Source organism: Ovis canadensis, chromosome 10 (assembly GCF_042477335.2).
Source record: "Ovis canadensis isolate MfBH-ARS-UI-01 breed Bighorn chromosome 10, ARS-UI_OviCan_v2, whole genome shotgun sequence".
Taxonomy (NCBI): domain Eukaryota; kingdom Metazoa; phylum Chordata; class Mammalia; order Artiodactyla; family Bovidae; genus Ovis; species Ovis canadensis.
Window position 1 is genome coordinate 94627616 of NC_091254.1, and position 23380 is coordinate 94650995.

The following is a 23380-nucleotide window of genomic DNA, read 5'->3' on the forward strand; positions in this document are numbered from 1 at the left end:
AACCTCATCATGGGGAAACCTCCCTGCCCCCGTGACCTCATCTAAAGCTAATCACCTTACAAAGTCCCCACCTTCAAATATCATCACATTGGGGATTAGGGCTTCTGCAGCCAGACTGGGTGGCGGGGGAGACACAAACACTCAGTCCATAACAGGCCATCAACCAGAACACAGATGCTGTCTCTCCAAGTCGCTACTTGGCTTCCTCACAGCGTGATGAAGTGAAGTGCAGTGAAGTCGCTCAGTCGTGTCCGACTCTTTGTGACCCCGTGGACTGTAGCCGACCAGGCTCCTTGGTCCATGGGATTGTCCAGGCATGAATACTGGAGTGAGCTGCCATTTCCTTCTCCACGGGATCTTCCCGACCCAGGGATCGAACCCAGGTCTCCCACATTGTAGGCAGACGCTTTACCGTCTGAGCTTCCAGGGAAGCCCCCACAGCGTGATGACTGGGTTCCGAAAATGAGCATCCTGAGAGAACACAGCAAAAGTTGATGGTACTTTTATGACCTTACTTTGCACCTCATTTGCATCACTTTCACTGTAGGTTCTTGTTTGGGGCAGCCCTCAGATTCCACCCAAAGGGATGGAAAGTGAAAGAAAGGGAAGTCACTCAGTCATGTCCAACTCTGCGACCCTATGGACTGTAGCCCGCCAGGCTCCTCCATCCATGGGATTTTCCAGGCAAGAATACTGGAGTGGGCTGCCATTTTCTTCTCCAGGGGATCTTTCCGACCCAGGGATTGGACTGCACTCACTAAATGAGAACTGGTTGACATCACACAGAAAGAAAAATATGCAGAATAGAGTACATTGTCGCTCCAACTGTGGAAGGTACAATCTAGTCTCGTGGACAAGGTCCCTTCTTACATACAGTAAAAAGCAATGAACCACAACACAACATGAGCAGTTCTAAGAAAGAATTCTGCCCACAAATATAAAAATTTGTTGTTCCTTCACTAAGTAATGTTCGACTCTTTGGGACTCCATGCAATGCAGTATGCCAGGCTTCCTGTCTTTCACTATCTCTTGGACTTTGCTCAGACTCATGTCCATTGAGTTGGTTGGTGATGCCTTCCAACCACCCCATTGACCAGGAATGTATTCATTCTTATCGATATTAGTATTTAACGTATTTTGATTAACTGTAACTATTTCATGATTTCAATTAGCAGGATTGCAATCTTGAAACCAAAAGCAATTTTTTTTTTCCCCAAAGAGAGGGCACCCTGGAACCCACCAATTCATTCTATCTAATCTAGAAAACATATTTTATCTAGACAGACTTCAAAAAAGCACACAAGTGCATGTGATCTTCAGGTATAGGCTGTCAACCCAGGCTTGTGCCACTGGTGTTATTACAGAATCATATTAAGTTGTCACTTGGAAATGCTTGTGCATAGAAAAGGTTTTTCTCTTTCATATGTATAATCTTTACTTCAATAAAGAAATCTAGCTTGGAAGACATTTTTTTCATGGTTAGTTTTACATCATTTTGTCCTAAGAGAATTAAATGTCAAAACATATATTTTAAAATATACAGTAGCCGCCGAAAGTATAAGCAGTACAATCTACTCTGAAATATACATTTAGACAATATATAGGATATATGTATCATGTAATATATAAGATGACCTTATCTCATATAAATATATTTCATGTTCTTATTCTGAATGTCAAATTTTGTTTCTTTCTTTCTTTTTTCTTTCTCTTCACCCATTCTTTCAGCTGCCAAGCATTTTCCAAACATTGTTGAATTTCAGATGATGCTGCCAGCTGCAGACTTTTCTGCGTTACTAATTTTCAGACATCACTTACTTTATAACACTTCACACAGCTGTCTACCCCCGGCTTAAGTGACTTTCTGATTTCTGAAGAAGAAGTAGCTATACAAATAATGGCTTCAGACCAAGGTCCTTGGCAGAATGATTTCATCCACCAGGTCTGGCACAGGGAAAAGTCAAGAAAAATGAGTTTTTAATTTCTATTAAGTGTCTGCATTTTTTCCTATCAAGTGAAAAGGACAATTAAAACTTTGCTATGGAGCATGTCACACACATATATCTTAGTGTCTTTTATCTAATTACTCTTCCCTTGCATAGAAGCAGGCTTTTCTTTTTTCCTTCTTTTTCATTTTCCTACAGTAGAGTGTTACTGTGATTCCGGCAATGTTTTCTCTTATTCGTCATAACCAAAATACACCCTGTCCTTCAGGCAGCTATTAACTGTAATCAAATTGAAAAAATGATTAGAAATCTAGGTCTAATGACCTTAGTATCACAACATTCAATTATATTAATTTTTTACCATACCCTAGTATATTGTCACCCTGCTTATTTAACTTATATGCAGAGTACATCATGAGAAACGCTGGGCTGGAAGAAGCACAAGCTGGAATCAAGATTGCTGGGAGAAATATCAATAACCTCAGATATGCAGATAACACCACCATTGTGGTAGAAAGTGAAGAGGAGCTAAAAAGCCTCTTGATGAAACTGAAAGAGGAGAGTGAGAAAGTTGGCTTAAAGCTCAACATTCAGAAAACGAAGATCATGGCATCTAGTCCCATCACTTCACGGCAAATAGATGGGGAAACAGTGGAAACAGTGGCAGACTTTATTTTTTGGGTTCCAAAATCACTGCAGATGGTGATTGCAGCCATGAAATTGAAACACGCTTACTCCTTGGAAGGAAAATTATGACCAACCTAGATAGCATATTCAAAAGCAGAGACATTACTTTGCCAACAAAGGTCTATCTAGTCAAGGCTATGGTTTTTCCAGTCGTCATGCATGGATGTGAGAGTTGGACTGTGAAGAAGGCTGAGCACCGAGGAATTGATGCTTTTGAACTGTGGTGTTAGAGAAGACTCTTGAGAGTCCCTTGGACTGCAAGGAGATTCAACCAGCCCATTCTAAATGACATCAGTCCTGGGTGTTCTTTGGAAGGACTGAAGCTGAAGCTGAAACTCCAATACTTTGACCACCTGATATGAAGAGCTGACTCATTGGAAAAGACCCTGATGCTGGGAGGGATTGGGGGCATGAAGAGAAGGGGATGACAGAGGATGAGATGGTTGGATGGCATCGCCAACTCAATGGACATGAGTTTGAGTGAACTCTGGGAGTTGGTGATGGATAGGGAGGCCCGGTGTGCTGCAATTCATGGCGTAGCAGAGTCGGACACGACTAAGCGACTGAACTGAACTGAAACCCTTTCTATCTAATATGCTAACAAAATATACTGATCAATAAATGTTTTAGGAAAATAAAACATGTTTATTAAAAAAAAGATAAAATAAGAATAAACACATTGGTAGAGACTTGGGAGCAGAAAAGGAGGTGTCATTTCAGAATCCATTATCTGTTTTCCAGCTTTTGCTGCTCTGACATAATTTAACTCTGAAATTGTAAAATTAATTCCATGTAAACAATATAAGATGATTCCAGGGTAGATCAGAAACAAAGGCATACTATCAGATGAGATGGATCAGTAATTTCTAACTTTCTCCAAAGAGTTTTAAGAAATCTTAGCATCGCAATAACAGCTCAGGTTTCTTTAATGTTCTTTAATTTTACCAGCTTTACTATAAGCTGTACAAATAAGTGGGCTGTAAAGTGCACTTAAAGCCAAAAGGAATAATGGCAAATACCACTGATAAACGGCTCTACTTGGAAGTCTTTTTATCAACTATTTTAGCAGAACTAAACAAAAGCCAGAAAAAAGAATTTATGGGACCTTCACAAAGGAACTTGAAAAAAACTTTTTTTTTCTAAAATTTTTTTTTCTTTTTCTAAAGGAGTAGGCTGAATGTCAAAGTGCATTTAAAATTCAGCCCATTGCATTCTGAATACTATCTTAAATATGGGGCAATTATAGTTCTATCCTAAATGTTCTGACTTTTCACAATGGGAATATTAAGCAAAATTGTAGATAGGTCTCGAAATTGGATTGCACTTCATCCTGCTCTCTAGACCAAAACCAAGATGAGCTGAACTTGCCAATCAGTGTACGCTTTGAATATGAGAATATGTTATCAAAGTAAGAGAAGAAAAGGAAACAGGTTGTCTTTTCAAGGGCTAGAGGCTGTGCAAATGGCTTTCAGCTGCCCCTTTATGAGAGATGTACGTGGGGAGGGAGGAGTCGGCGGAGAAGTTGCAAGTGGGTTTTATTCCAGTTGAAGAACGAGGGTTTCCAACTCTATTCTGTCCACCTGTGTGTGAAAGTGAATACGCTGCCTAACAGCCAACTTTGTTTCATAAAAGTGCAAAACAAACCGTTCAGGGCTTGGTGAATAAGACCGTTATCTGCTCGTATTCTTCACTGAAATTGCAAGCAACTTTAGTGTAAAAGACACCCAAATCTATATATATCTGGATTTTCTTCTTACCACTTTGACTTTATGAATAAATACAAAAACCACCTTTCTGTCTACAGTGCATTTCTCAAACCAGACGGAGAAGTAGGTGGTCCTGCCCTAATCCCACCTTGATAACTTGTCTTCTGTGACAATATTTACAGTAGTTATTGCATTCACTTACTTCTTGAAAATTACCCATCAGCAGTGCTCTAGCCCTAGATGAGCAAACTACACCTTGTGTTAGTCACCATGCCTTGCTTTTTGTACTATAAACTGAGAGCGTGAATGTCTGGTCTTCATCTTTGCTATTTTGCTTTCTGGTTTGCTGCAGTAATCAGCTTTTTTTTCTTTTTTTAATGCATGAAGAGGAAATTTTGTGTATGTGTATCTCAAGGGAGATTATTTATCATATCTGGTCATTTTCTTTCACTTCAGCATTCATCTCACTATTTTAATTCAGCAAATAAATCTAAAGTATGGACTAGGTCACAGACAGTCTCCTGAGATGACACATGGTGCCTTTGCTCATAATCTGGTAAACAGCCATTTTATTTACATGTTTATTTTTCCTCCACTTGAATGTAAGCTATATGAGATCAGGGAACTCTGTGTTTTTCACAGTAACACTCTTAAAAATTAGAACGATGCCTGACAGAGGGCAAACAATCAATAAATATTTGTCAAATTAGGGAGAAAATAAACTGTTGAATGGATAGGTGTACTAAACTCATCATTTATATTAAATAATTAAAGTATAATACAGTGCCTCAGGATTCCAGGCCTCAAATTCTTTCAAGTAATTCTTTTAAAAACATCACCAACTGGCAAAAGAATTAACGTGTTTTAATGTATCAATTTTAAGAACAAACTTGGACAATGCAAGTTGCATTCCTAAAGTTTACACTGTTTTTTTTAACCATTTCTTAAAATTGAAGTAAAGTGAATTCATAATGTCATGCTGGTTTCAGATATATAGCAAAGTGATTGAGATTCTTTTCCATTACAAATAATCCTGAGATACTGAATGTCGTTCACTATTCTGTACAGTAAGTCCTTGTTGTTTATCTTAATATGAGGTTTGGGCTTCCCAGGTGGCTCGGTGAGTAAAGAATCTGCCTGCAATGCAGAAGACACCGATTTGATCCCTAGGTTGAGAATATCCCCTGGAGGAAGGCATGGCAACCCACTCTAGTATTCTTGCCTGGAGAATCCCATTGACAGAGGAGCCTGGTGGATTACAGTCCATAGGGTCACAACGAGTCGGATACAACTGAAGGGACTGGGCATGCCATGTGAGGTTTATATTGTTAGATAAAATGTTGTGATTGAATGGATTCAGTAGAAAAACACACAGAAAAATACTTTAACCATCAGTCTGTACCAGTCAAGGCTTCAAGGTGATTCTGTAAATTGTCTGTGCCTAGGATGATAAAAGATAGACTTATTCATCAGGTATTAGCATGCTGGTTGTAATAATAAAGAGGTTAAGGTGGCAATTTGAATGACCCATAATTAAGGTAACAAACCATTTTTCCCAATGGGTAGTAAATTGTTATTATGAGATATCTAACAGGATGTAACTCTATGACTTGTGCTCAAGGGGAGTTGAGAGCTAGCCATACATTTCAAAGCCTCCCTTGAAAATTGTGTAAACTCAAATGTTTCATCTTGATGGAATAATCCCTCCAAATATTCCTTGAACTGCTGGATTAATTGAAGTAGTATTTTTCACCTGATTTGTCACTCATCCAGTGGTGATGAAATATCCATTTTTTAAAAACCTACATTATTTCCCATGCATCTAATCTGTTAACTGTAAATCACCTTGAAAGGAAAAACTCTTTTAAATGCACTCAGACTTTTACATAATATATTAGGGAAAAAAGCTGATTTCTAACTGAAAGGAAGAGGATTCAAAATTTCAATCTTAGTTAATTTAGGAAACAAGAATGTAAGACTTGCTGTTGTCATTGTTTAGTTGCTCAGTCCTAGCCGACCCATGCGACCCCATGGGCTGTAGCCTACAGGCCTCTCTATCCATGGGATTTTCCAGGCGAGATTGGATTTTCCTGAATCAGGGATCTAACCCGTGTCCCCTGCATTGGCAGGTAGATTTTTTACCCCTGAGCTAATATAAGGTTAATTGCATACGAATTTTAAAAACTAAACAAATCCATTAATCACGAAATTTATTTTGAATATGTCAGTGAATCTATCTTCTACTTTATGCTAAATAAAACAGAACATCCTATGGGAAGTCAGAAATACTTGAATGTGAAAGTCACTCAGTCTTGTCCAACTGTTTACAACCCCATGAAATAGTCCATGGAATTCTCCAGGCAAGAGTACTGGAGTGGGTATCTTTTCCCTTCTCCAGGGAATCTTCTCAGCCCAGGAATCAAATCCAGATCTCCCACATTGTGGGAGGATTCTTTATGAGCTGAGCTACGAGGGGAGCCCTGGTAGAAATACTTACCCAAGTCATTTCTATTTAGGAAAGAAATGAAATAAAAGCAATCCACTTTAAGGTTTTCTTTTAGCCTCAAGATTCATGTCATTCAAGATCTGATAATGTTGCAGTGATGCCGGAGCAAGCAGTTAACTGCAATAGAAAAGACACAGCCTCTTTTAATCAGCCACGAAGACGACCCACGTGGACGGTAGCAGATAGCTTCCCTCTGCATAGCATGAAATTGCAGACCTCAGGTCATCCGAATGACATCTTTTATTACTGCTGAATACAGAAATACACAGGTTGCCCCTGGAGAGCTGAGTTATGGATTACTCTATCTGAGAATTAGGCGGCCGCTCACTTTAAAGCATTGCTCTAGCTTAATATCAACAACACTTCATTACTTCCCCTGCTGCTACTAGGAAAACACAGCTACTGCTCAGAGTTTACCCATGTTTTTGTTACACACACAATTTCCTGCCGTTGATTTGTCTTTACAGTCATTTTAAGTTACAAATGGAATCTACTTTCACTGTACCTAAGTTGTCAGCTCAACTGAAAAAGTATTTTACAAAATAGTACATCACTTGTAAAGAGTGTGGTATATTCTCAGCAATGAAGCAACATATTTTTTTGTAAGTCCGATACAACAAATGTTAAGAAACTCATCAAATTGTACCCAATGGGGTCAAGTTAATGTTCTTAGAGTACTAGCTACATTTATCAAGTGAAAGATGTCCTGATATATGCCGTACGTGGCAACCCACAACAGTGCTGGATCTGGCAAGAAATTCAATGTCACGATAAGTTGTTTCCTTTGGAAGGAAAATTCTCATGACTCAGTTTTGATTATGCATGAAATTTAATCAGCAGCATTTATCAAAATGCTTTGATAGCCTGTGATAAGGGAAATAATAATTTGCAGCCATTAGGAATCACTTGTGATTCATAAGTATCCTCATAACAAAATGTTCTCCTCTTGTAGTGAGGATATGTGTTACTAAAAGTAGGAAACCTCTGTTTTAGTTAACATAAACAGGGCTAAAAACAGTCAATTCTGTTTTTTGACAGATTAAAGGAGTAAAGATTTTTAATTTAACTTCCCTTAATGGTAGAAAAATAAAGTGTAGCACAGAAAAAACAATTCAGGAATAAATTTAACAGAGGATATAAGCTGAACTTGGAAATGGAGACAAATAAAAACTATGCATTTATTTGACATGGGGTGCACTTGGAATGTTAGTGGTCATTTCAGGGAAATTGGAATTTATGTTGTTGATAAATTCAGGCACAGTTTTCAAACACCCAGCCCTCTGGCAATATACTTTTGGTTTAATGAATTTAGACAAGTGTGTGTTATGAGCAATGTCCTATTCAATTTGTAGATGATTGTAATGTAAATAAATTCTGGAGCCACTCTTTTGATAATGAGGTCTTAGTAATAAAGTGTCATCAATTTGAGTCAGTGATAATGAACGATCCCAAAGAGTGGATTAATTTTCATTAGACAAAAGTTTGTTGTTTGTTTTTTTTTTTAATAGAATGGAGCAGGCCAGGTATAGAGAAGATTCTGTGGTAGTTTTCCAATATTCCTAGCATGTCGTACACTTCTCAATATATATCTTTGTTTTATTTTATTTCATTTCACTTTTTCAACCATTATATGCCTAGCTAAGAATGCAAAATATGAGTGGCTCTTTTTGCTTTGGTACACAAAGAAGGAAAACACTTCTGAACACTGGATACAACTTGTGAAGCCAAGTTTATTAATGCTAGTTTTATAGATGAGGAAACAGATTTCAAGAGAGAGTAAGAAAATAATCTAAGGTCTGAAAGCTAAAAAAATGATGGAGATAGAACTGAAGGGGTTCTACTCACAGATCCTATGCATATTGAATCACATATAAACCATGGCAGGGCTGGGTGTCATGTCAATATTAGTGGCCATGCTAATAAAATGCCTAACATTTGTAATACTAGCTCTAACAATAGCTCTCTCTTCTTAACTCCCTAACATACACACTGAAGTGCACATTTGCATTTCCAATAATTCCACAGCCTGGCAAGCTTGTCATCTCTGCTTAGCAGGAGATGATAACAGACTCGAAAAGGCAAGGTCACATGGTCAAATTTGCAATGTGACTTTGAGTCTAGAGCTCATGTTTCTATCATTATAGTACATGTAGGTGAAGAACTGATTTCATAGTGTTGCCAACTAAACTGTTCTCACAGTATTCACAGAAACCACCTATTTCTTTCCATCATTGTTTATGGCTAGTTACTAGATGGTCTCTAGGTAAGTAGACAAATGGCTCAATATGATTTCATTATTAAGACTCACAACCCCATACAGTCATTTTGGGTAATTCAGCTTTTACAACAAGCAAATCAGATGAGTCATTTGTAATTCAATTAATGTCTGGAATATTGATTAATAAACATTACATCATAGATTGCTTATCAAATCACATGTAGGATAACTTACAGCATTGACATTTGGGGCCAGACGATCTTTTTCATCAAGGGCATTCTGTGCATTGAAGTATGCTGAGCAGTTGCTACCTCCCAAAACTGCCTCTCGTTGAGAAGCACTAGGTTACATACCTGTCAGTCCCAGGACAAGAGCAAAACCTCAGCACTTGTCATTCTCATCACCTAGTTTTTCCATTTCCTACTTTCCAGTCGAAATGGCAACCAACTCCAGTATGCCTGGAAAATCCCATGGACGGAGGAGCCTAGTGGGCTGCAGTCCATGGGGTCGCAAAATGCTGGACACGACTGGGCACACATGCAACTGATCCAAATCAGTTAATATCTTAGAAGGTCAGAAGTCATAGGCTAAAAGCATCACACACTTGTCTTTGTGATCTACCTGGGCTTAACCTAGAAATATGCACAAAGTGGATGTTCAATATATGCTTTGTGTTCAAGGTGATGAATTTAGCTGCCTACATGAATATGGTCTCATTTTGGAAAACTTCAGAAAACTTTTAGCAACTAATGAAATTAAGAAGACATTAAAGCTATGAGGTGCTTTTTTTTGTTTCTTTTTTTTTTTTGACTATTACCTCGCAATGTCTTTGTTTTAAAAACAGGTGAACTGGTCATTCACATTTTAAATGAAAATTTCTTACTCTTGCTTAATAAATTATTAAGCACTTAAAATAAAAATGGGATAAGATAGTAAATCATATACCACCAGATAGAGTCAAATATAAGCAATGTAAATATGGACTGTCTTATCACTTTTGAAATTCATGGTTTTCTCTTTGAGTCATTGTTTGCCCATTTTTGCTCTAGTATATTCAGTAGAATATGAACAAATGATGGATTTTATTTAAGTTACTTGGGCTTCCCTGGTGGCTCAGACAGTAAAAAATCCACCTGCAATGCAGGAGGCCCAGGTTCAATTCCTGGGTTAGGAAGATCCCCAGGAGAAGGGATGGCAACCCACTCCAATGTTCTTGCCTGGAGAATCCCATGGTAAGAGAAGCCTGGTAGGCTACATCCAGCTTATGGGGTCGCAAAGAGTCACACAAGAGACTGAGCAACTAAATAACAACAACAAAACCAACCCTGCATTAAAGATTGGGCTTTAAAAGCCCTCCTGCTTTTCTTTATTTTAGATTATTATTGAGCTACTTTCTATTATAGAGTCTAATAATAAAGATAAGATGGCTAACACACGCACGTGGTATCTTCAGTTCAGTTCAGTTCAGTCGCTCAGTCGTGTTCGACTCTTTGCGACCCTATGAATCATAGCACGCCAGGCCTCCCTATCCATGACCATCACCCGAAGTTCACTCAGACTCATGTCCATCAAGTCAGTGATGCCATCCAGCCATCTCATCCTCTGTCGTCCCCTTCTCCTCCTGCCCCCAATCCCTCCCAGCATCACAGTCTTTTCCAATGAGTCAACTCTTCCCATGAGGTGGCCAAAGTACTGGAGCTTCAGCTTTAGCCTCATTTCTTCCAAAGAAATCCCAGGGCTGATCTCCTTCAGAATGGACTGGTTTGATCTCCCTGCAGTCCAAGGGACTCTCAAGAGTCTTCTCCAACACCACAGTTCAAAACCATCAATTCTTCAGCACTCAGCCTTCTTCACAGTCCAAATCTCACATCCATACATGACCACTGGAAAAACCATAGCCTTGACTAGACAGACCTTAGTCAGCAAAGTAATGTCTCTGCTTTTGAATATGCTATCTAGGTTGGTCATAACTTTTCTTCCAAGGAGTAAGCGTCTTTTAATTTCATGGCTGCAATCACCATCCGCAGTGATTTTGGAGCCCAGAAAAATAAAGTCTGACACTGCTTCCACTGTTTCCCCATCTATTTGCCATGAAGTGGTGGGACTGGATGCCATGATCTTCATTTTCTGAATGTTGAGCTTTAAGCCAACTTTTTCGCTCTCCTCTTTCACTTTCATCAAGAGGCTTTTTAGCTCCTCTTCACTTTCTGCCATAAGGGTGGTGTCATCTGCATGTCTGAGGTTATTGATATTTCTCCCAGAAATCTTGATTCCAGCTTGTTTCTTCCAGTCCAGCGTTTCTCATGATGTACTCTGCATAGAAGTTAAATAAGCAGGGTGACAATATACAGCCTTGATGTACTCTTTTTCCTATTTGGAACCAGTCTGTTGTTCCATGTCCAGTTCTAACTGTTGCTTCTTGACCTGCATACAGATTTCTCAAGAGGCAGGTCAGATGGTCTGGTATTCCCATCTCTTTCAGAATTTTCCACAGTTTCTTGTGATCCATACAGTCAAAGGCTTTGGCATAGTCAATAAAGCAGAAATAGATCTTTTTCTGGAACTCTCTTGCTTTTTTGATGATCCAGCGGATGTTGGCAATTTGATCTCTGGTTCCTCTGCCTTTTCTAAAACAAGCTTGAACATCAGGGAGTTCACAGTTCACGTATTGCTGAAGCCTGGCTTGGAAAATTTTGAGCATTACTTTACTAGCATGTGAGATGAGTGCAATTGTGCAGTAGTTTGAGCATTCTTTGGCATTGCCTTTCTTTGGAATTGGAATGAACACTGACCTTTTCCAGTCCTGTGGCCACTGCTGAGTTTTCCAAATGTGCTGGCATATTGAGTGCAGCACTTTCACAGCATCATCTTTCAGGATTTGAAACAGCTCGACTGGAATTCCATCACCTCCACTAGCTTTGTTCCTAGTGATGCTTTCTAAGGCCCACTTGACTTCACATTCCAAGATATCTGGCTCTAGATTAGTGATCACATCATCATGATTATCTGGGTCGTGAAGATCTTTTTTGTACAGTTCTTCCGTGTATTCTTGCCACTTCTTCTTAATATCTTCTGCTTCTGTTAGCTCCAGACCATTTCTGTCCTTTATGGAGCCCATCTTTGCATGAAATGTGCACTAAGCACAGGCGGCGGCGGCGGCACGCCGGCGCACTAAGCGCGGCCGAGAGCTATCCCACGTCCGAAGTCAGGGACAGCAGCCCAGAGTGCCAGGCTGCAACGGCGCAGGAAAGGCCGGGAGGAGCCACCCCGCGTCCGAGGTCAGGGAGGCGGCTGGGAGGAGCTACCTTGCGCTGGAGGCCAGAGGTGGTGACCCTGAGGAGCCACCCACGCCCGAGGCCAGGGCCTGTGACCGGGAGGAGCAACCCGAGGAGCAGTAAATACCCCTCGTCCAAAGTGGTATGTTACCTGGAAACAAAGAAGACTGTCTCTACTTATCAATAACTAGAAATTTGTGGCCTAAAGGAAAAACGTATGTACCAAGCACACATGGAACCAGAATATCCAAAGTTAAATACTTGGCAACTACCCGGAAGCACTGCCTGGCTGATAGACACTTCAGATATTTTGCAGTCAGCTTGGTGTCTCTCTTCTGTATTTTCAGATCGAGTCCAGCAAAGATGGTTTACAATGAGTATACCCTCTATGTCCAAAATAGTCTTTCATTTGTTATACAAAGCACTGAAGTGCTGGGAAATGTCTTGTGGTAGCAAAACCTTGCTGATATTAAAGGAAAAAAAGACATTTTCGGTTTGATGGTTTGCAAAAAAAAAAAAAGAAGAAGACATAATTTGAGTTGGCATACCCCTTCTAGCTATGCCTTTTGTTCCATTATGCATTTTGTTTCCCTTCTGTATAGTTTCCCTTTTCCACATAAATAAAGCTAAATTGGCATCAGTAAGCTTTGGCATAACTAAGTTAGTGGAAAGACCACAGCTTAGGCAGGGGTTATAAAAATATTTCACATCTTTTCAAAATACTGTATATAAAAAGAAATGATATCTGGATCATATTTTATCTGCTTTCAAACAGAAATCACAGAATAGCACCTACATTGAAGTGCTTAAGACCACCAATGTGGTCCTAACTCCATGATCTCAGGTTAATGAGTTTTTCCGTGCACTCAGAATACAGTTCCATCTGTCATCTCTATGCAAATATCTGAAGTGCTAGCGAATGTGTCATTTATTAGAAAAGCTGTAATTCTGCAGTGGTCTTTTTTAAAACTTCAATCCTACAGCTATTTGCTCATGTAAAGTTGGTACAGGTGACTAGACTAATACATCACAAGGGGCCATGCTCTATTAAACATCAAGTGCAGATGACGTTCACCTATGGCCTTTGATCTTTAAGAGTGCAGGTTTCTGAGTACCAAATGGGTCTTAGCATCATGGCAAAGGAGTGAAGCAGCTTTCGCTTTAAGTCTGGACTGACTCTTGATCTTCATCTTATATTGACGACAAATACTTGGAGCAGCTTTTAGATCTCCTAGCCATAACATTTTGATGCAAAAATCCTAGTATTCCTTTTTATGGATTATTTGCATCCAAGATGCCCCTGAGATTGTGAAGAGAGTTTACAAAAAATTATCAGTAGTGACTACTTGCATGTGGAAATCATGATCCTTCTCATCCTATACAATCAAAACCAAAGAAGCAAAGACTTAAATGTTTGCCAAAAATATTTCAAGTGGAGGCACAGCTGGGGTCAGTGCTGTGAAATATCACAGTTGTAGAGTCTGGGGAGAAACTGAAGAGAAGAAATGCACAACGGGCAGAGAATGTCAAGGATTATTTCAAAATATTGGCCATGGTTACGGCAATGACATTTTCTTAAATGTTGTCTCTCACATTTGGGGGCACGTTTATCATGTTCCTGAAGGGTAGGTAAAAGAAAGAATATGTCAAGACTTTTAGTATGCAGAAAGTGATATTTTGTTTCCGTTTTCACACCAAGCATCTTCTTAGATAAAATTCAGTCAAAGCTGGAAATTTTACATTTGGGTATCTTGAAAATACCCTGAGAGAAAAATAAGAATCATTTTTTAAATTCCAAATTTATTGAAAGAGATCCTTTCTTTAGATCTTTATTGTCTTTAAAAAAAAAGATATGAAATACAAAATAAACTCAGAAACTGGTCCTCAAAACAGAAGTAATTGATAACTTCATGAAGTCATGAGAAAGAGCTTGGTCAGGTTACAGAGGTGTATCCATCTGAAAACGATTACTTGTTGTTGTAGGAATAACTTTAAGCTCATTTTAAGACTGATAAATTCAGTCTGTTATTGTTGTTCAGTGACTAAGTTGTGTCTGACACTTTGCAACCCCCATGAAGTGTAGCACGCCAAGACTGCTCAAACTCATATCCATTGAGTTAATGATGCCATCCAATCATCTCATCCTCTGTTGCCCCCTTCTCCTCATACTCTCAATCTTTCCCAGCATCAGGGTCTTTTCAAGTGAGTTTCGGCTCTTCACATCATGTAACCAAAGTATTGGAATTTCAGCTTCAGCATCAGTCCTTACAGTAACTATTCAGGACTGATTTCCTTTATGATGGACTGGCTGGATCTCCTTGCAGTCCAAGGGACTCTCAAGAGTCTTCTCCAACACCACAGTTCAAAAGTATCAGTTCTTTGATGCTCAGCTTTCTTTATAGTTTAACTCTCACATCCACACATGACCACTGGAAAAACCATAGCCTTGACTAGATAGACCTTTGCTGGCAAAGTGATGCCTCTGCTTTTTAGTACACTGTCTAGGTTTGTCATAGCTTTCTTTCCAAGGAGCAAGTGTCTCCTAATTTAATGGCTGCAATCACTGTTTGAAATCCAGCTTAGATGCTATCACAACACAGGAATCTGTAGTTTAAAAATTGACTGATTAAGTACCTTTCAAAAATGAAAATACTGTAGGAATCAGAGCTATAGTCTGTTTTTAAGGGGAGATGGACAAGAGTTTCCCCAGAACTTCTGTATCATCAGTAAAATCTAGAAAGTTAAAAATCAGCCATGTGCCCCAGCTGTGCTCCTGAATTTTCACAAGAGCATTTTAACAGGGCTTCTACCCATCTCCACAGAAGACAAGACCAGGACAGTTTAATTTCATGTTCTTCAGAATTTTAAAATTACAATGAAGGATAGAATCTTCAAAATTGATTGGAGGTCATCATCCATTTAGACTGAAGTTGTTTAGCTGCTGAGGGTCTTTTAACTCAACAACATCAACAACAAAACAGTGTTAGGAATGTTCATGTTCCTAACCAGATCAAATAAATATTAAAAATATTTGGTACAAAATCTATATCAAATAACAACTTTGATAAACTTTCTAGAGAATTATACAAGTAGACTAGCATATACATATTTTGCAATTAAACTTTAAAATTTCCTTAATTTCTCAAAATAAAAAAAAATCAAGACTTTGCCTCTAATTTTTCACATTGTTTTACTCTGTGATAATCTGAAAAAGTGACAATAAAGAGATCTGTGGTTTAGGTGGGGAACAGAGAGGTAAGTAGGCAGAGCACAGAGAATATTTAGGGCTGTGTGAAAATATGGACTGCCTTATCATAGTTGGAAATATGTCATATACATTTGTCCAAACCCATAGAATGGACAATACCAAGGGTGAATTGTAAGGTAAATTATGGGCTTTCTATAATTATGTTAATGCTTCTATGTTAATGTAGGATCAACTTTGGTAAAAAAAAAAAAAAAATCCACTCTGGTGAGTAATGTAGATAATGGGGAAGTCAGGAAATAAATATATGGGAAATGTTTGCACCTTTCTCTCAATTATGTTGAAACCCTAAAACTGATCTAAATGATAATATTTGAACCACAAAAAGAATAAATGCCATCGAAAGCAGTATAAAAGTAAAGGGCAAATTATCAATGAACAACGACATAGCTCCTTTTCTGGAAACAATAAAGCAAAATCACAACACTGTAAGTCAACCATACTACAATATAATTTCTCTTAAAATAAAATGGAGGGTGCACAAGAGGAAAAAAAAAACAGTCTGAGAGTAATTTGACCTTTTGAAAGATACAACATGAAGTCATAAGGGAATTGAAAATGAAGGGAACAATATACAATATTTAACAATTAGCAATTAAAGTGTGCAGTAAAAATGGCATCACTTTATCATCTTTCATTGTAAGAAAACACTAATTCCAAACATCAAAGAGTCACATAAACTGTTAATAATGCACTTAAATGAGCTGATGTGGGCATTGTAAACAAAGGTATCAGTAGCAGCTAATTCTTAGAGTGTGGCTGATTTCTCTCACAGGGTCCCACTCAAATCAGTTCTAGAAAGAAATTCTTCATTCTCTTGCACAGATCATGTGTGTAACCACATGGTCTCTTTTAAATAAGGTGTATGCGTGCTATTGTTCACACACTGTCTAGGAGCAATTAAAAATAAAAAAAGAACAAAAGAAAGAGCTGGAAAGAAATAGTTCCATAAAATGAATTCTTCAACGTGACATTATCTTCTCAAAAATGCACTGGCTTAATATTGGAGGAGATCATGGTGAAAAAAGAATGGGGTTTGGAATTACTAAGTTTGGAGAAAGAAGCCAGAGAAATGATCTTCCTGACTAAGAGACTTTTTCAAAGCCAGATTACCTAGCATCATATTTCCAGGACCAATGTTACAAGAATTAAAAAATAATCATCACAATCAGTAATGTCTCAGTTCAGTTTAGTTCAGTCACTCAGTTGTGTCTGACTCTCTGCAACCCCATGCATCACAGCACGCCAGGTCTCCCTGTCCATCACCAACTCCCAGAGTTCACTCAGATTCACATCCATCGAGTCAGTGATGCCATCCAGCCATCTCATCTTCTGTCATCCCCTTCTCCTCCTGCCCCCAATCCCTCAGTGTCAGTAATGTCTAAGCAACAGCAAAATACAGAGAACAAAGAGCAGAGACAAAACTGATTCAGCTGTAAAGTTGAGCTACTGAAGAAACGGAAAGTTACAAAAGAAACCTAAGGTGAAGCATGGGAAGAAAGTGTACAGCTCAGTGTTGTTAACGTCCTCTGTATTGCATCAATGTCAACTGTACCTCTACATTAAAAATGTATCCTAACCACACCAGACCATCTACTGTACCAATGAATTTAATTTATAATGTGGGTTTCTGTGATATTCACAGTTTCTAGAAGCCTACAGTATAGAACTCTGCATTCTTGTTTTCTGCATCAAACAGAAAAATACATATGCATACACATATTATATATTCACATTCTGTACATCAAGTAAGAACTACATACATATTTATTAACTTTCTCATATATCCATGAAATAAATATACATACACATGTTTTGCCTTTAATAGTATTTTTGTCTTAATATTTCCAGTACCATTGTTACAAGCCCCCCTTTGGCCTCACTATTTTAAAATGAAACCATCCATCCGCACCCTGATTTCTTCCTGTATTTTCTCATTAATAGGAGGCGGGAAAAGATAAGAAGGAGGTAAAAGTAAAAGAGGAGAAAGAACTTAAAAAGCTGATTATCCCTGAATCTCTCTTCTGGCTATTTAAAATATATAGCAGGAAGTATTGTAGCATTCAATTTACAGAGAAATTTTGTTGAAATTCATTAAGATTCTTACTGAACCTCTATGAGTAGTACTTTAAATTTTACGATCGAGACTTAGTTTTAAGGGCTAAAGCACACTGTTTAAGAAGAAACCCTAAAATGCATTGACAGCTTTGCAAATGGCATCTATGATAGTCTCAAAAACATGCCTTTCTCCAGAGAGAAAAATTAAGCAGGTGGCATTTTTTCAAAGGAACACAGGAAAGTGTGTTTTCATGAGTTAAATCACTCAGTTAACTTTGATATATCTATTCTTCTGGATTAAACCATTCTGATGTCAAAGAACATTCCTTTGCTTCCCTAATTCCTACCTGCTCCCTGTCCAATGGCCAGGTTTTTTAAATGAAAGGATTATGAGAATTTCCACACTGATTTGAAAGAAGATGTGTTCCTGTGTTCTTCAGCATCTAAAAAGTAGCCTGTAACCTAACTGGAAAGTCTTGCATAGATGAATTTCCTTTAAATACTAGTGAGCGAAGTATCTTTTTCCCCCACTTAAACAGCTGTAGAAAGTTAGCAAGAATAGTTTCACTCTATTTTCCCAGAATTTGTGCTAAGTGCTAATCAGATTACAAATTTAAATGATAAAATTAAGCTAAAGGGGTAACTTGCAGAAAAAAAAAAATTCTAACCAGTGAACAAACAGCTTTAACCTTAAAATTATTATTTTTATAATATGTTTAAAAAGAATATTCAGTTTTTCCATGAATCATAGTTGCCAAGGCTTTACCTCTCTAAGGGAGTTTAGACAACATAGACTAATTAATTCCATAACTATGGAGGACAAAACGATCAGGCTACAGGTACTGCATTAATTTGACTTTGCTTTGAAAGACAATAACAATTTTTTTAGGCCAAGAAGGAAGCTTTTGTTGTTGTTTTGTAGTTGATTACTTTGGGAATTTACTGATGGAATAATTTTGCTATTTTCAGCTTGTTCTTAAGTGCTTCTTCCCTGAATACCTAGGTAGGCACAGAAAATACCTTTTAAAGCTTGGGATATTGCCATTTCCTGTAAATGGAGCCTCATAACGGTGTGAGGTCTGAAGGTTTGTTTCTGTTACATTTTGACAGCTTATATTACACCAGTTAGACTAAAAAGCAAAGGGAAAGGGGAGAGACTTCTGGTCAACCTTCTTTTTCTCCTGAAGCTGAGTACAGGCTGCCTGAGTTCCCATCAAGGATGTTTGAGCCTTAGGCATCATTTTCTATGAAGAATAGTCTTGTTAGATGGAGAAAGGGCATAGAGTATCGCCAGATGTTCTTGCTTTCTGGCCAAATATCTTGTCCATACTCTATGACTCTTGTTATTGCTGTGACTTCACCCTTTTCTTGGGAGGCATTTGATGGAGGCTGGGCATTACTGCTTGACGTTGTTTATGCTGCTACATCAGGTCTCACAAATTCCCATAAGAAAACCTGTGTGTCTGCTGAGACTTCCTTAGTGAGCAGAGCAGGACACAGCCAACAGCTCCCCAGCGTACCCCCACATGGCAGCCCCTTCTTCATCCAGAGTGACTCAATACTCTGTGCATCCCAACACTCACCACGCTTTCTCCCTCCCTTTCATTTTGTCTTCTTTGAATATTTACCTGGAAATAACTTCTTGTTGTTGTTCAGTTAAGTAGTGTCTGACTCTTCATGACCCCAGGCTTGCTTGTCCTTCACTATCTCCCAGAGTTTGCTCAAACTCATGCTGAGTTGGTCAGGCCATCCAACTATCTCATCCTCTGTTGTCCCCTCCTCCTCCTGCCCTCAACCTTTCCCAGCATCAGGGTCTTTTCAAGTCAGCTCCTTGCATCAAAGAGCTGATTGCCAAAGTATTGGAGCTTCAGCATCAGTTCTCCCAATGAATACTCAGGGTTGATTTCCTGTAGGATTGACTGGTTTGATCTCCTTGAAGTCCAAGGGAATCTTAAGAGTCTTCTCCAGCACCACAGTTTGAAAGTCTCAATTCTTTGGTGCTCAACCTTCTTTATGATCCAACTCTCACATCCATATACAACTACTGGAAAGACCACAGCTTTTACTATACGGACTTTTGTCCGCAAAGTGGTGTCTCTGCTATTTAATATATTGCCTAGGTTTGTCATAACTTTGCTTCTAAGGAGCAAGCATCTTTTAATTTCATGGCTGCAGTCACCACCCACAGTCATTTTGGAGCCCAAGAAAATAAAGTCTGCCACTGCTTCCATTTTCTCCCCATCTATTTGCCATGAAGTGATGGGACTGGATACCATAATCTTAATTTTCTTAACGTTGAGTTTTAAGCCAGCTTTTTCACTCTTCTTTTTCACCTTCATCAAGAGGCTCTTTAGTTCCTCTTTGCTTTCTGCTGTTAGGGTGGTATTGTCACTCACTCATTTTTAAAATCTCTCCTTGGAAGTGAAAAACACTAAGTTTTTTAGTTATGATTTATGTTCTTCTTTTTCTCATTTCATACTGAAGGTATGTTTCCCTACATAGGCCACTGCTAAATATACTCACTCTAGTTGATTATGCTGTATATACTAATTTTACTCAAATAGTGCTGTTAAATATACTTACACTATTTATTCATCAGCTGCCTATAATATGCCAGACATTGTTTTAGCATCTCTAGTTTGATAGCATGGTTTTCCATGTGGGCATCTCCAGGATCTAACATTGAGCAAAAAAATGAAAAAGTTCCAGGGAATATTTGCAGAATGAGCTACAGCAGACTGTGTTGCCAGCGTCCTGCATGGCTTCTGGCAATTGCCTCTTTCTCTCTAGATAAGATTCAGATCCGTCTTCCCTTTTGTCTGGGTTCTTGAGAACTGCAATTTTCAAGACAGAGGCCATGATTATCCAATGAAACCTGTATTTATGTATACTTTGGGGTGGGTGGTTTTACCACTTCTTACTTTTTATTTTAATACTTATTTCAATGTGGCTATGACAGAGACCAGAGAGGAAAATAATTCCTCCACCAGCTTATTTTCCAGATTCATATTATCATTGTGATCATCTCAGAGATGCCCTCTGGAGAGATTGGACAGGTATATTCTCAAAAAAACTCACTTTATCAGGCCCAAGAATTGACAAGAGACCCACCTTAATGAAAAGAGAAGCAATCAACTCAGATGCAGTGAGTATTGTATTTGAAATCATAGTGTAGTACTCTTAATGGCTAAATTACATTTGCTTTATTTTAATACTAAAATGCCCAGGACCTTGCAGAGAGTTCAGAATTCAGTGGTAGGTTATAAAACTACTCAAAAATTAAAGGCTTGCTTTAGCTAATCCACAGGCCAGTAAATGATAGCTAAGCCACTCTCATTCATCACCTCTCAAGACCTGATGTGTTATATAAAGCAGCATGTGGAGGCTGTGAATCTCAGTCCAAAATCAGAGATGTATAAGAACACTCCACTTTTCTGTTTTCAGTGGCATCAGTTTAATTTTGATGTTAATCAAGCCTTGTTCTTAATTTAAAGAATTTTATAAGGTGCAAAATATGGATGTATATGTGCGTGTGTTTTGGACCACAGGTAAGGGAGGGCTGTGGTCCCTGGTGTCTTGTTCATAATAACATCACTATAATACCTACTGCTCTGTATCTTATGGCTCCTTCATGTCTTGAATCTTTTTTTAATTTTCATGTGCCATACTGGAGACCAAAAATTTTTGGTGAGGTCCTCTCTGCTTTGATTACTTATTCAGGGTCCTCCTTGGCCACCAATGATAAGCCAAACCACTCCCCAGGGCTCAGCCCTCTCTCTTTCTTTCCCCTGCCTGGGGGAATATCTCTCTCTCCAGTTTTCTTATCCCAAGTGAGTCTGCTTTTCCAAGAAAACTGTTTTTCCTCTTCTATCTCTTCAGATGTTTTACCCTCACAGAAAGGCTTAGCACACTTTACATATGGAGAAGGAAAACATGAAAACAGTGATGAAGAAAATAATGTTTCAAAACATTGTTCATCCACAATTAAAATGAGACTAGATGTTCACTCTGCTAGTTTAAGCTCTCAATTTCATCATGCTATTTGATTACTTATTCAGGGTCCTCCTTATTTCCCCATGTCCCCAGATCAACATATTGCAACGACGAGAACTAAGACTACTGGAAAACTAGGCCCAGAAATTGAGAGGAAAATAGCAAACCAAAAATATTCTTAATCCTTTTATTGTGTTTCCTTCTTGACTTGAATGCATCTATTATTGATATATGAGATGGATCAGAGTGAAATTCAATCAAAGCACCACACACACACAAAAGCTACCTAGTTCTTTGCATTTTTCAACTAAAGCAAAAATTACTTATTTTATAAGTTATATTTAAAGCCATTTTTGTTTTCTCCAGCCATCGTTATGCAGTTTAGATAGCACATAACTTCAAGGATTTGAACTCAGTTTGAATATTATAGTAACAGTGTCCACATGAAAAGTAACATCTACCCTGTAAATCAAAATATAACAATCTGAATGACTAACAACTAATGTAACTGTTTAAAGTGTAATTTTGTTTATCACAAGTTCATGTACTAATTTTCTACAAAAAAGTAAGTTTTGCCTGGGAGTCTGGCTAAATCGGAGGACCCTAGACTTACCATCACAATGTAGTTGTTTAACCATCATGTTGTATCTGATTCTTTGTGACCCCATGGACCATAGCTCACCAGGCTCCTCTGTCCATGGAATTCTCCAGGCAAGAATACTGGGGTGGGCCGCCATTTCCTTTTCCAGGGGATCTTCCTAACCCAGGGATTAAAATATCGGGTCTCCTGCATTGGCAGGCAGATTATTTACCTACCACTGAGGCACCAGGGAAGCCAGATCAAAGGACACTTGCTTGTAGATGAACGGATGAGTGAAAGAAAAATCACCATTGCCAACAAATAACTCAAACTACTCTCCATGGAACAATGGGTAATAGACCAATAGCACTGTCTCAGTTAAGAGTGTTGCATTTATTTATTGTATAGGATATAAGAGAATGGCTTAAATAACTTGAAGCTTTTTAGAGAGTAATCACAACTCTATACTAGTTTTTGGCCACCTGATGCGAAGAACTGACTCATTGAAAAAGACCCTAATGCTGGGAAAGATGGAGGGCAGGAGGAGAAGACAGAGACAGAGGATGAGATGGTTGGATGGCATCGTCAACTCAATGGACGTGAGTCTGAGTAAGCTCTGGGAGATAGTGAAGGACAGGGAAGCCTGGCATGCTGCAGTCCATGGGGTCACAGAGTCAGACACAGGTGGGTGACTGAACAGCAATGCACAGTAGTTCTTATGACCATCTTCAAGCTTGATTAGCTCCCTTGCTTTGATGCTCTTTAAACTGTTTGTGCATCAGTTTCTGCATTTTTCAAAGGTTAATAAAATAAACTATCTTATAATGTGTACAGTTAAAGGAGCTAATAATAAAGTACTGTACTTAGAACATCAGGTCTGTGTGAAGGCTGGCTGATGTTCTAAACCTCCCCAAAATAGTCTGTTTCCCTCTTTTCCCCTTCTATTTGTGCACATTCCACCGAAAAGGCTCTAATGCTTCACCAAGAATTAGATGAGTTACTTTATTCTTCTTTCCTCTTTCTTTTTTCTTCCAAGTAGTTTGCTGAGAAAGTGTGTATACTTGGAGCTTTGATGATTTCTCCCATCATCCCTCCCTCTAATTAAAAAAAAAAAAAAATTCTTGTTGAGTTGGTGAGGAGCCCTTT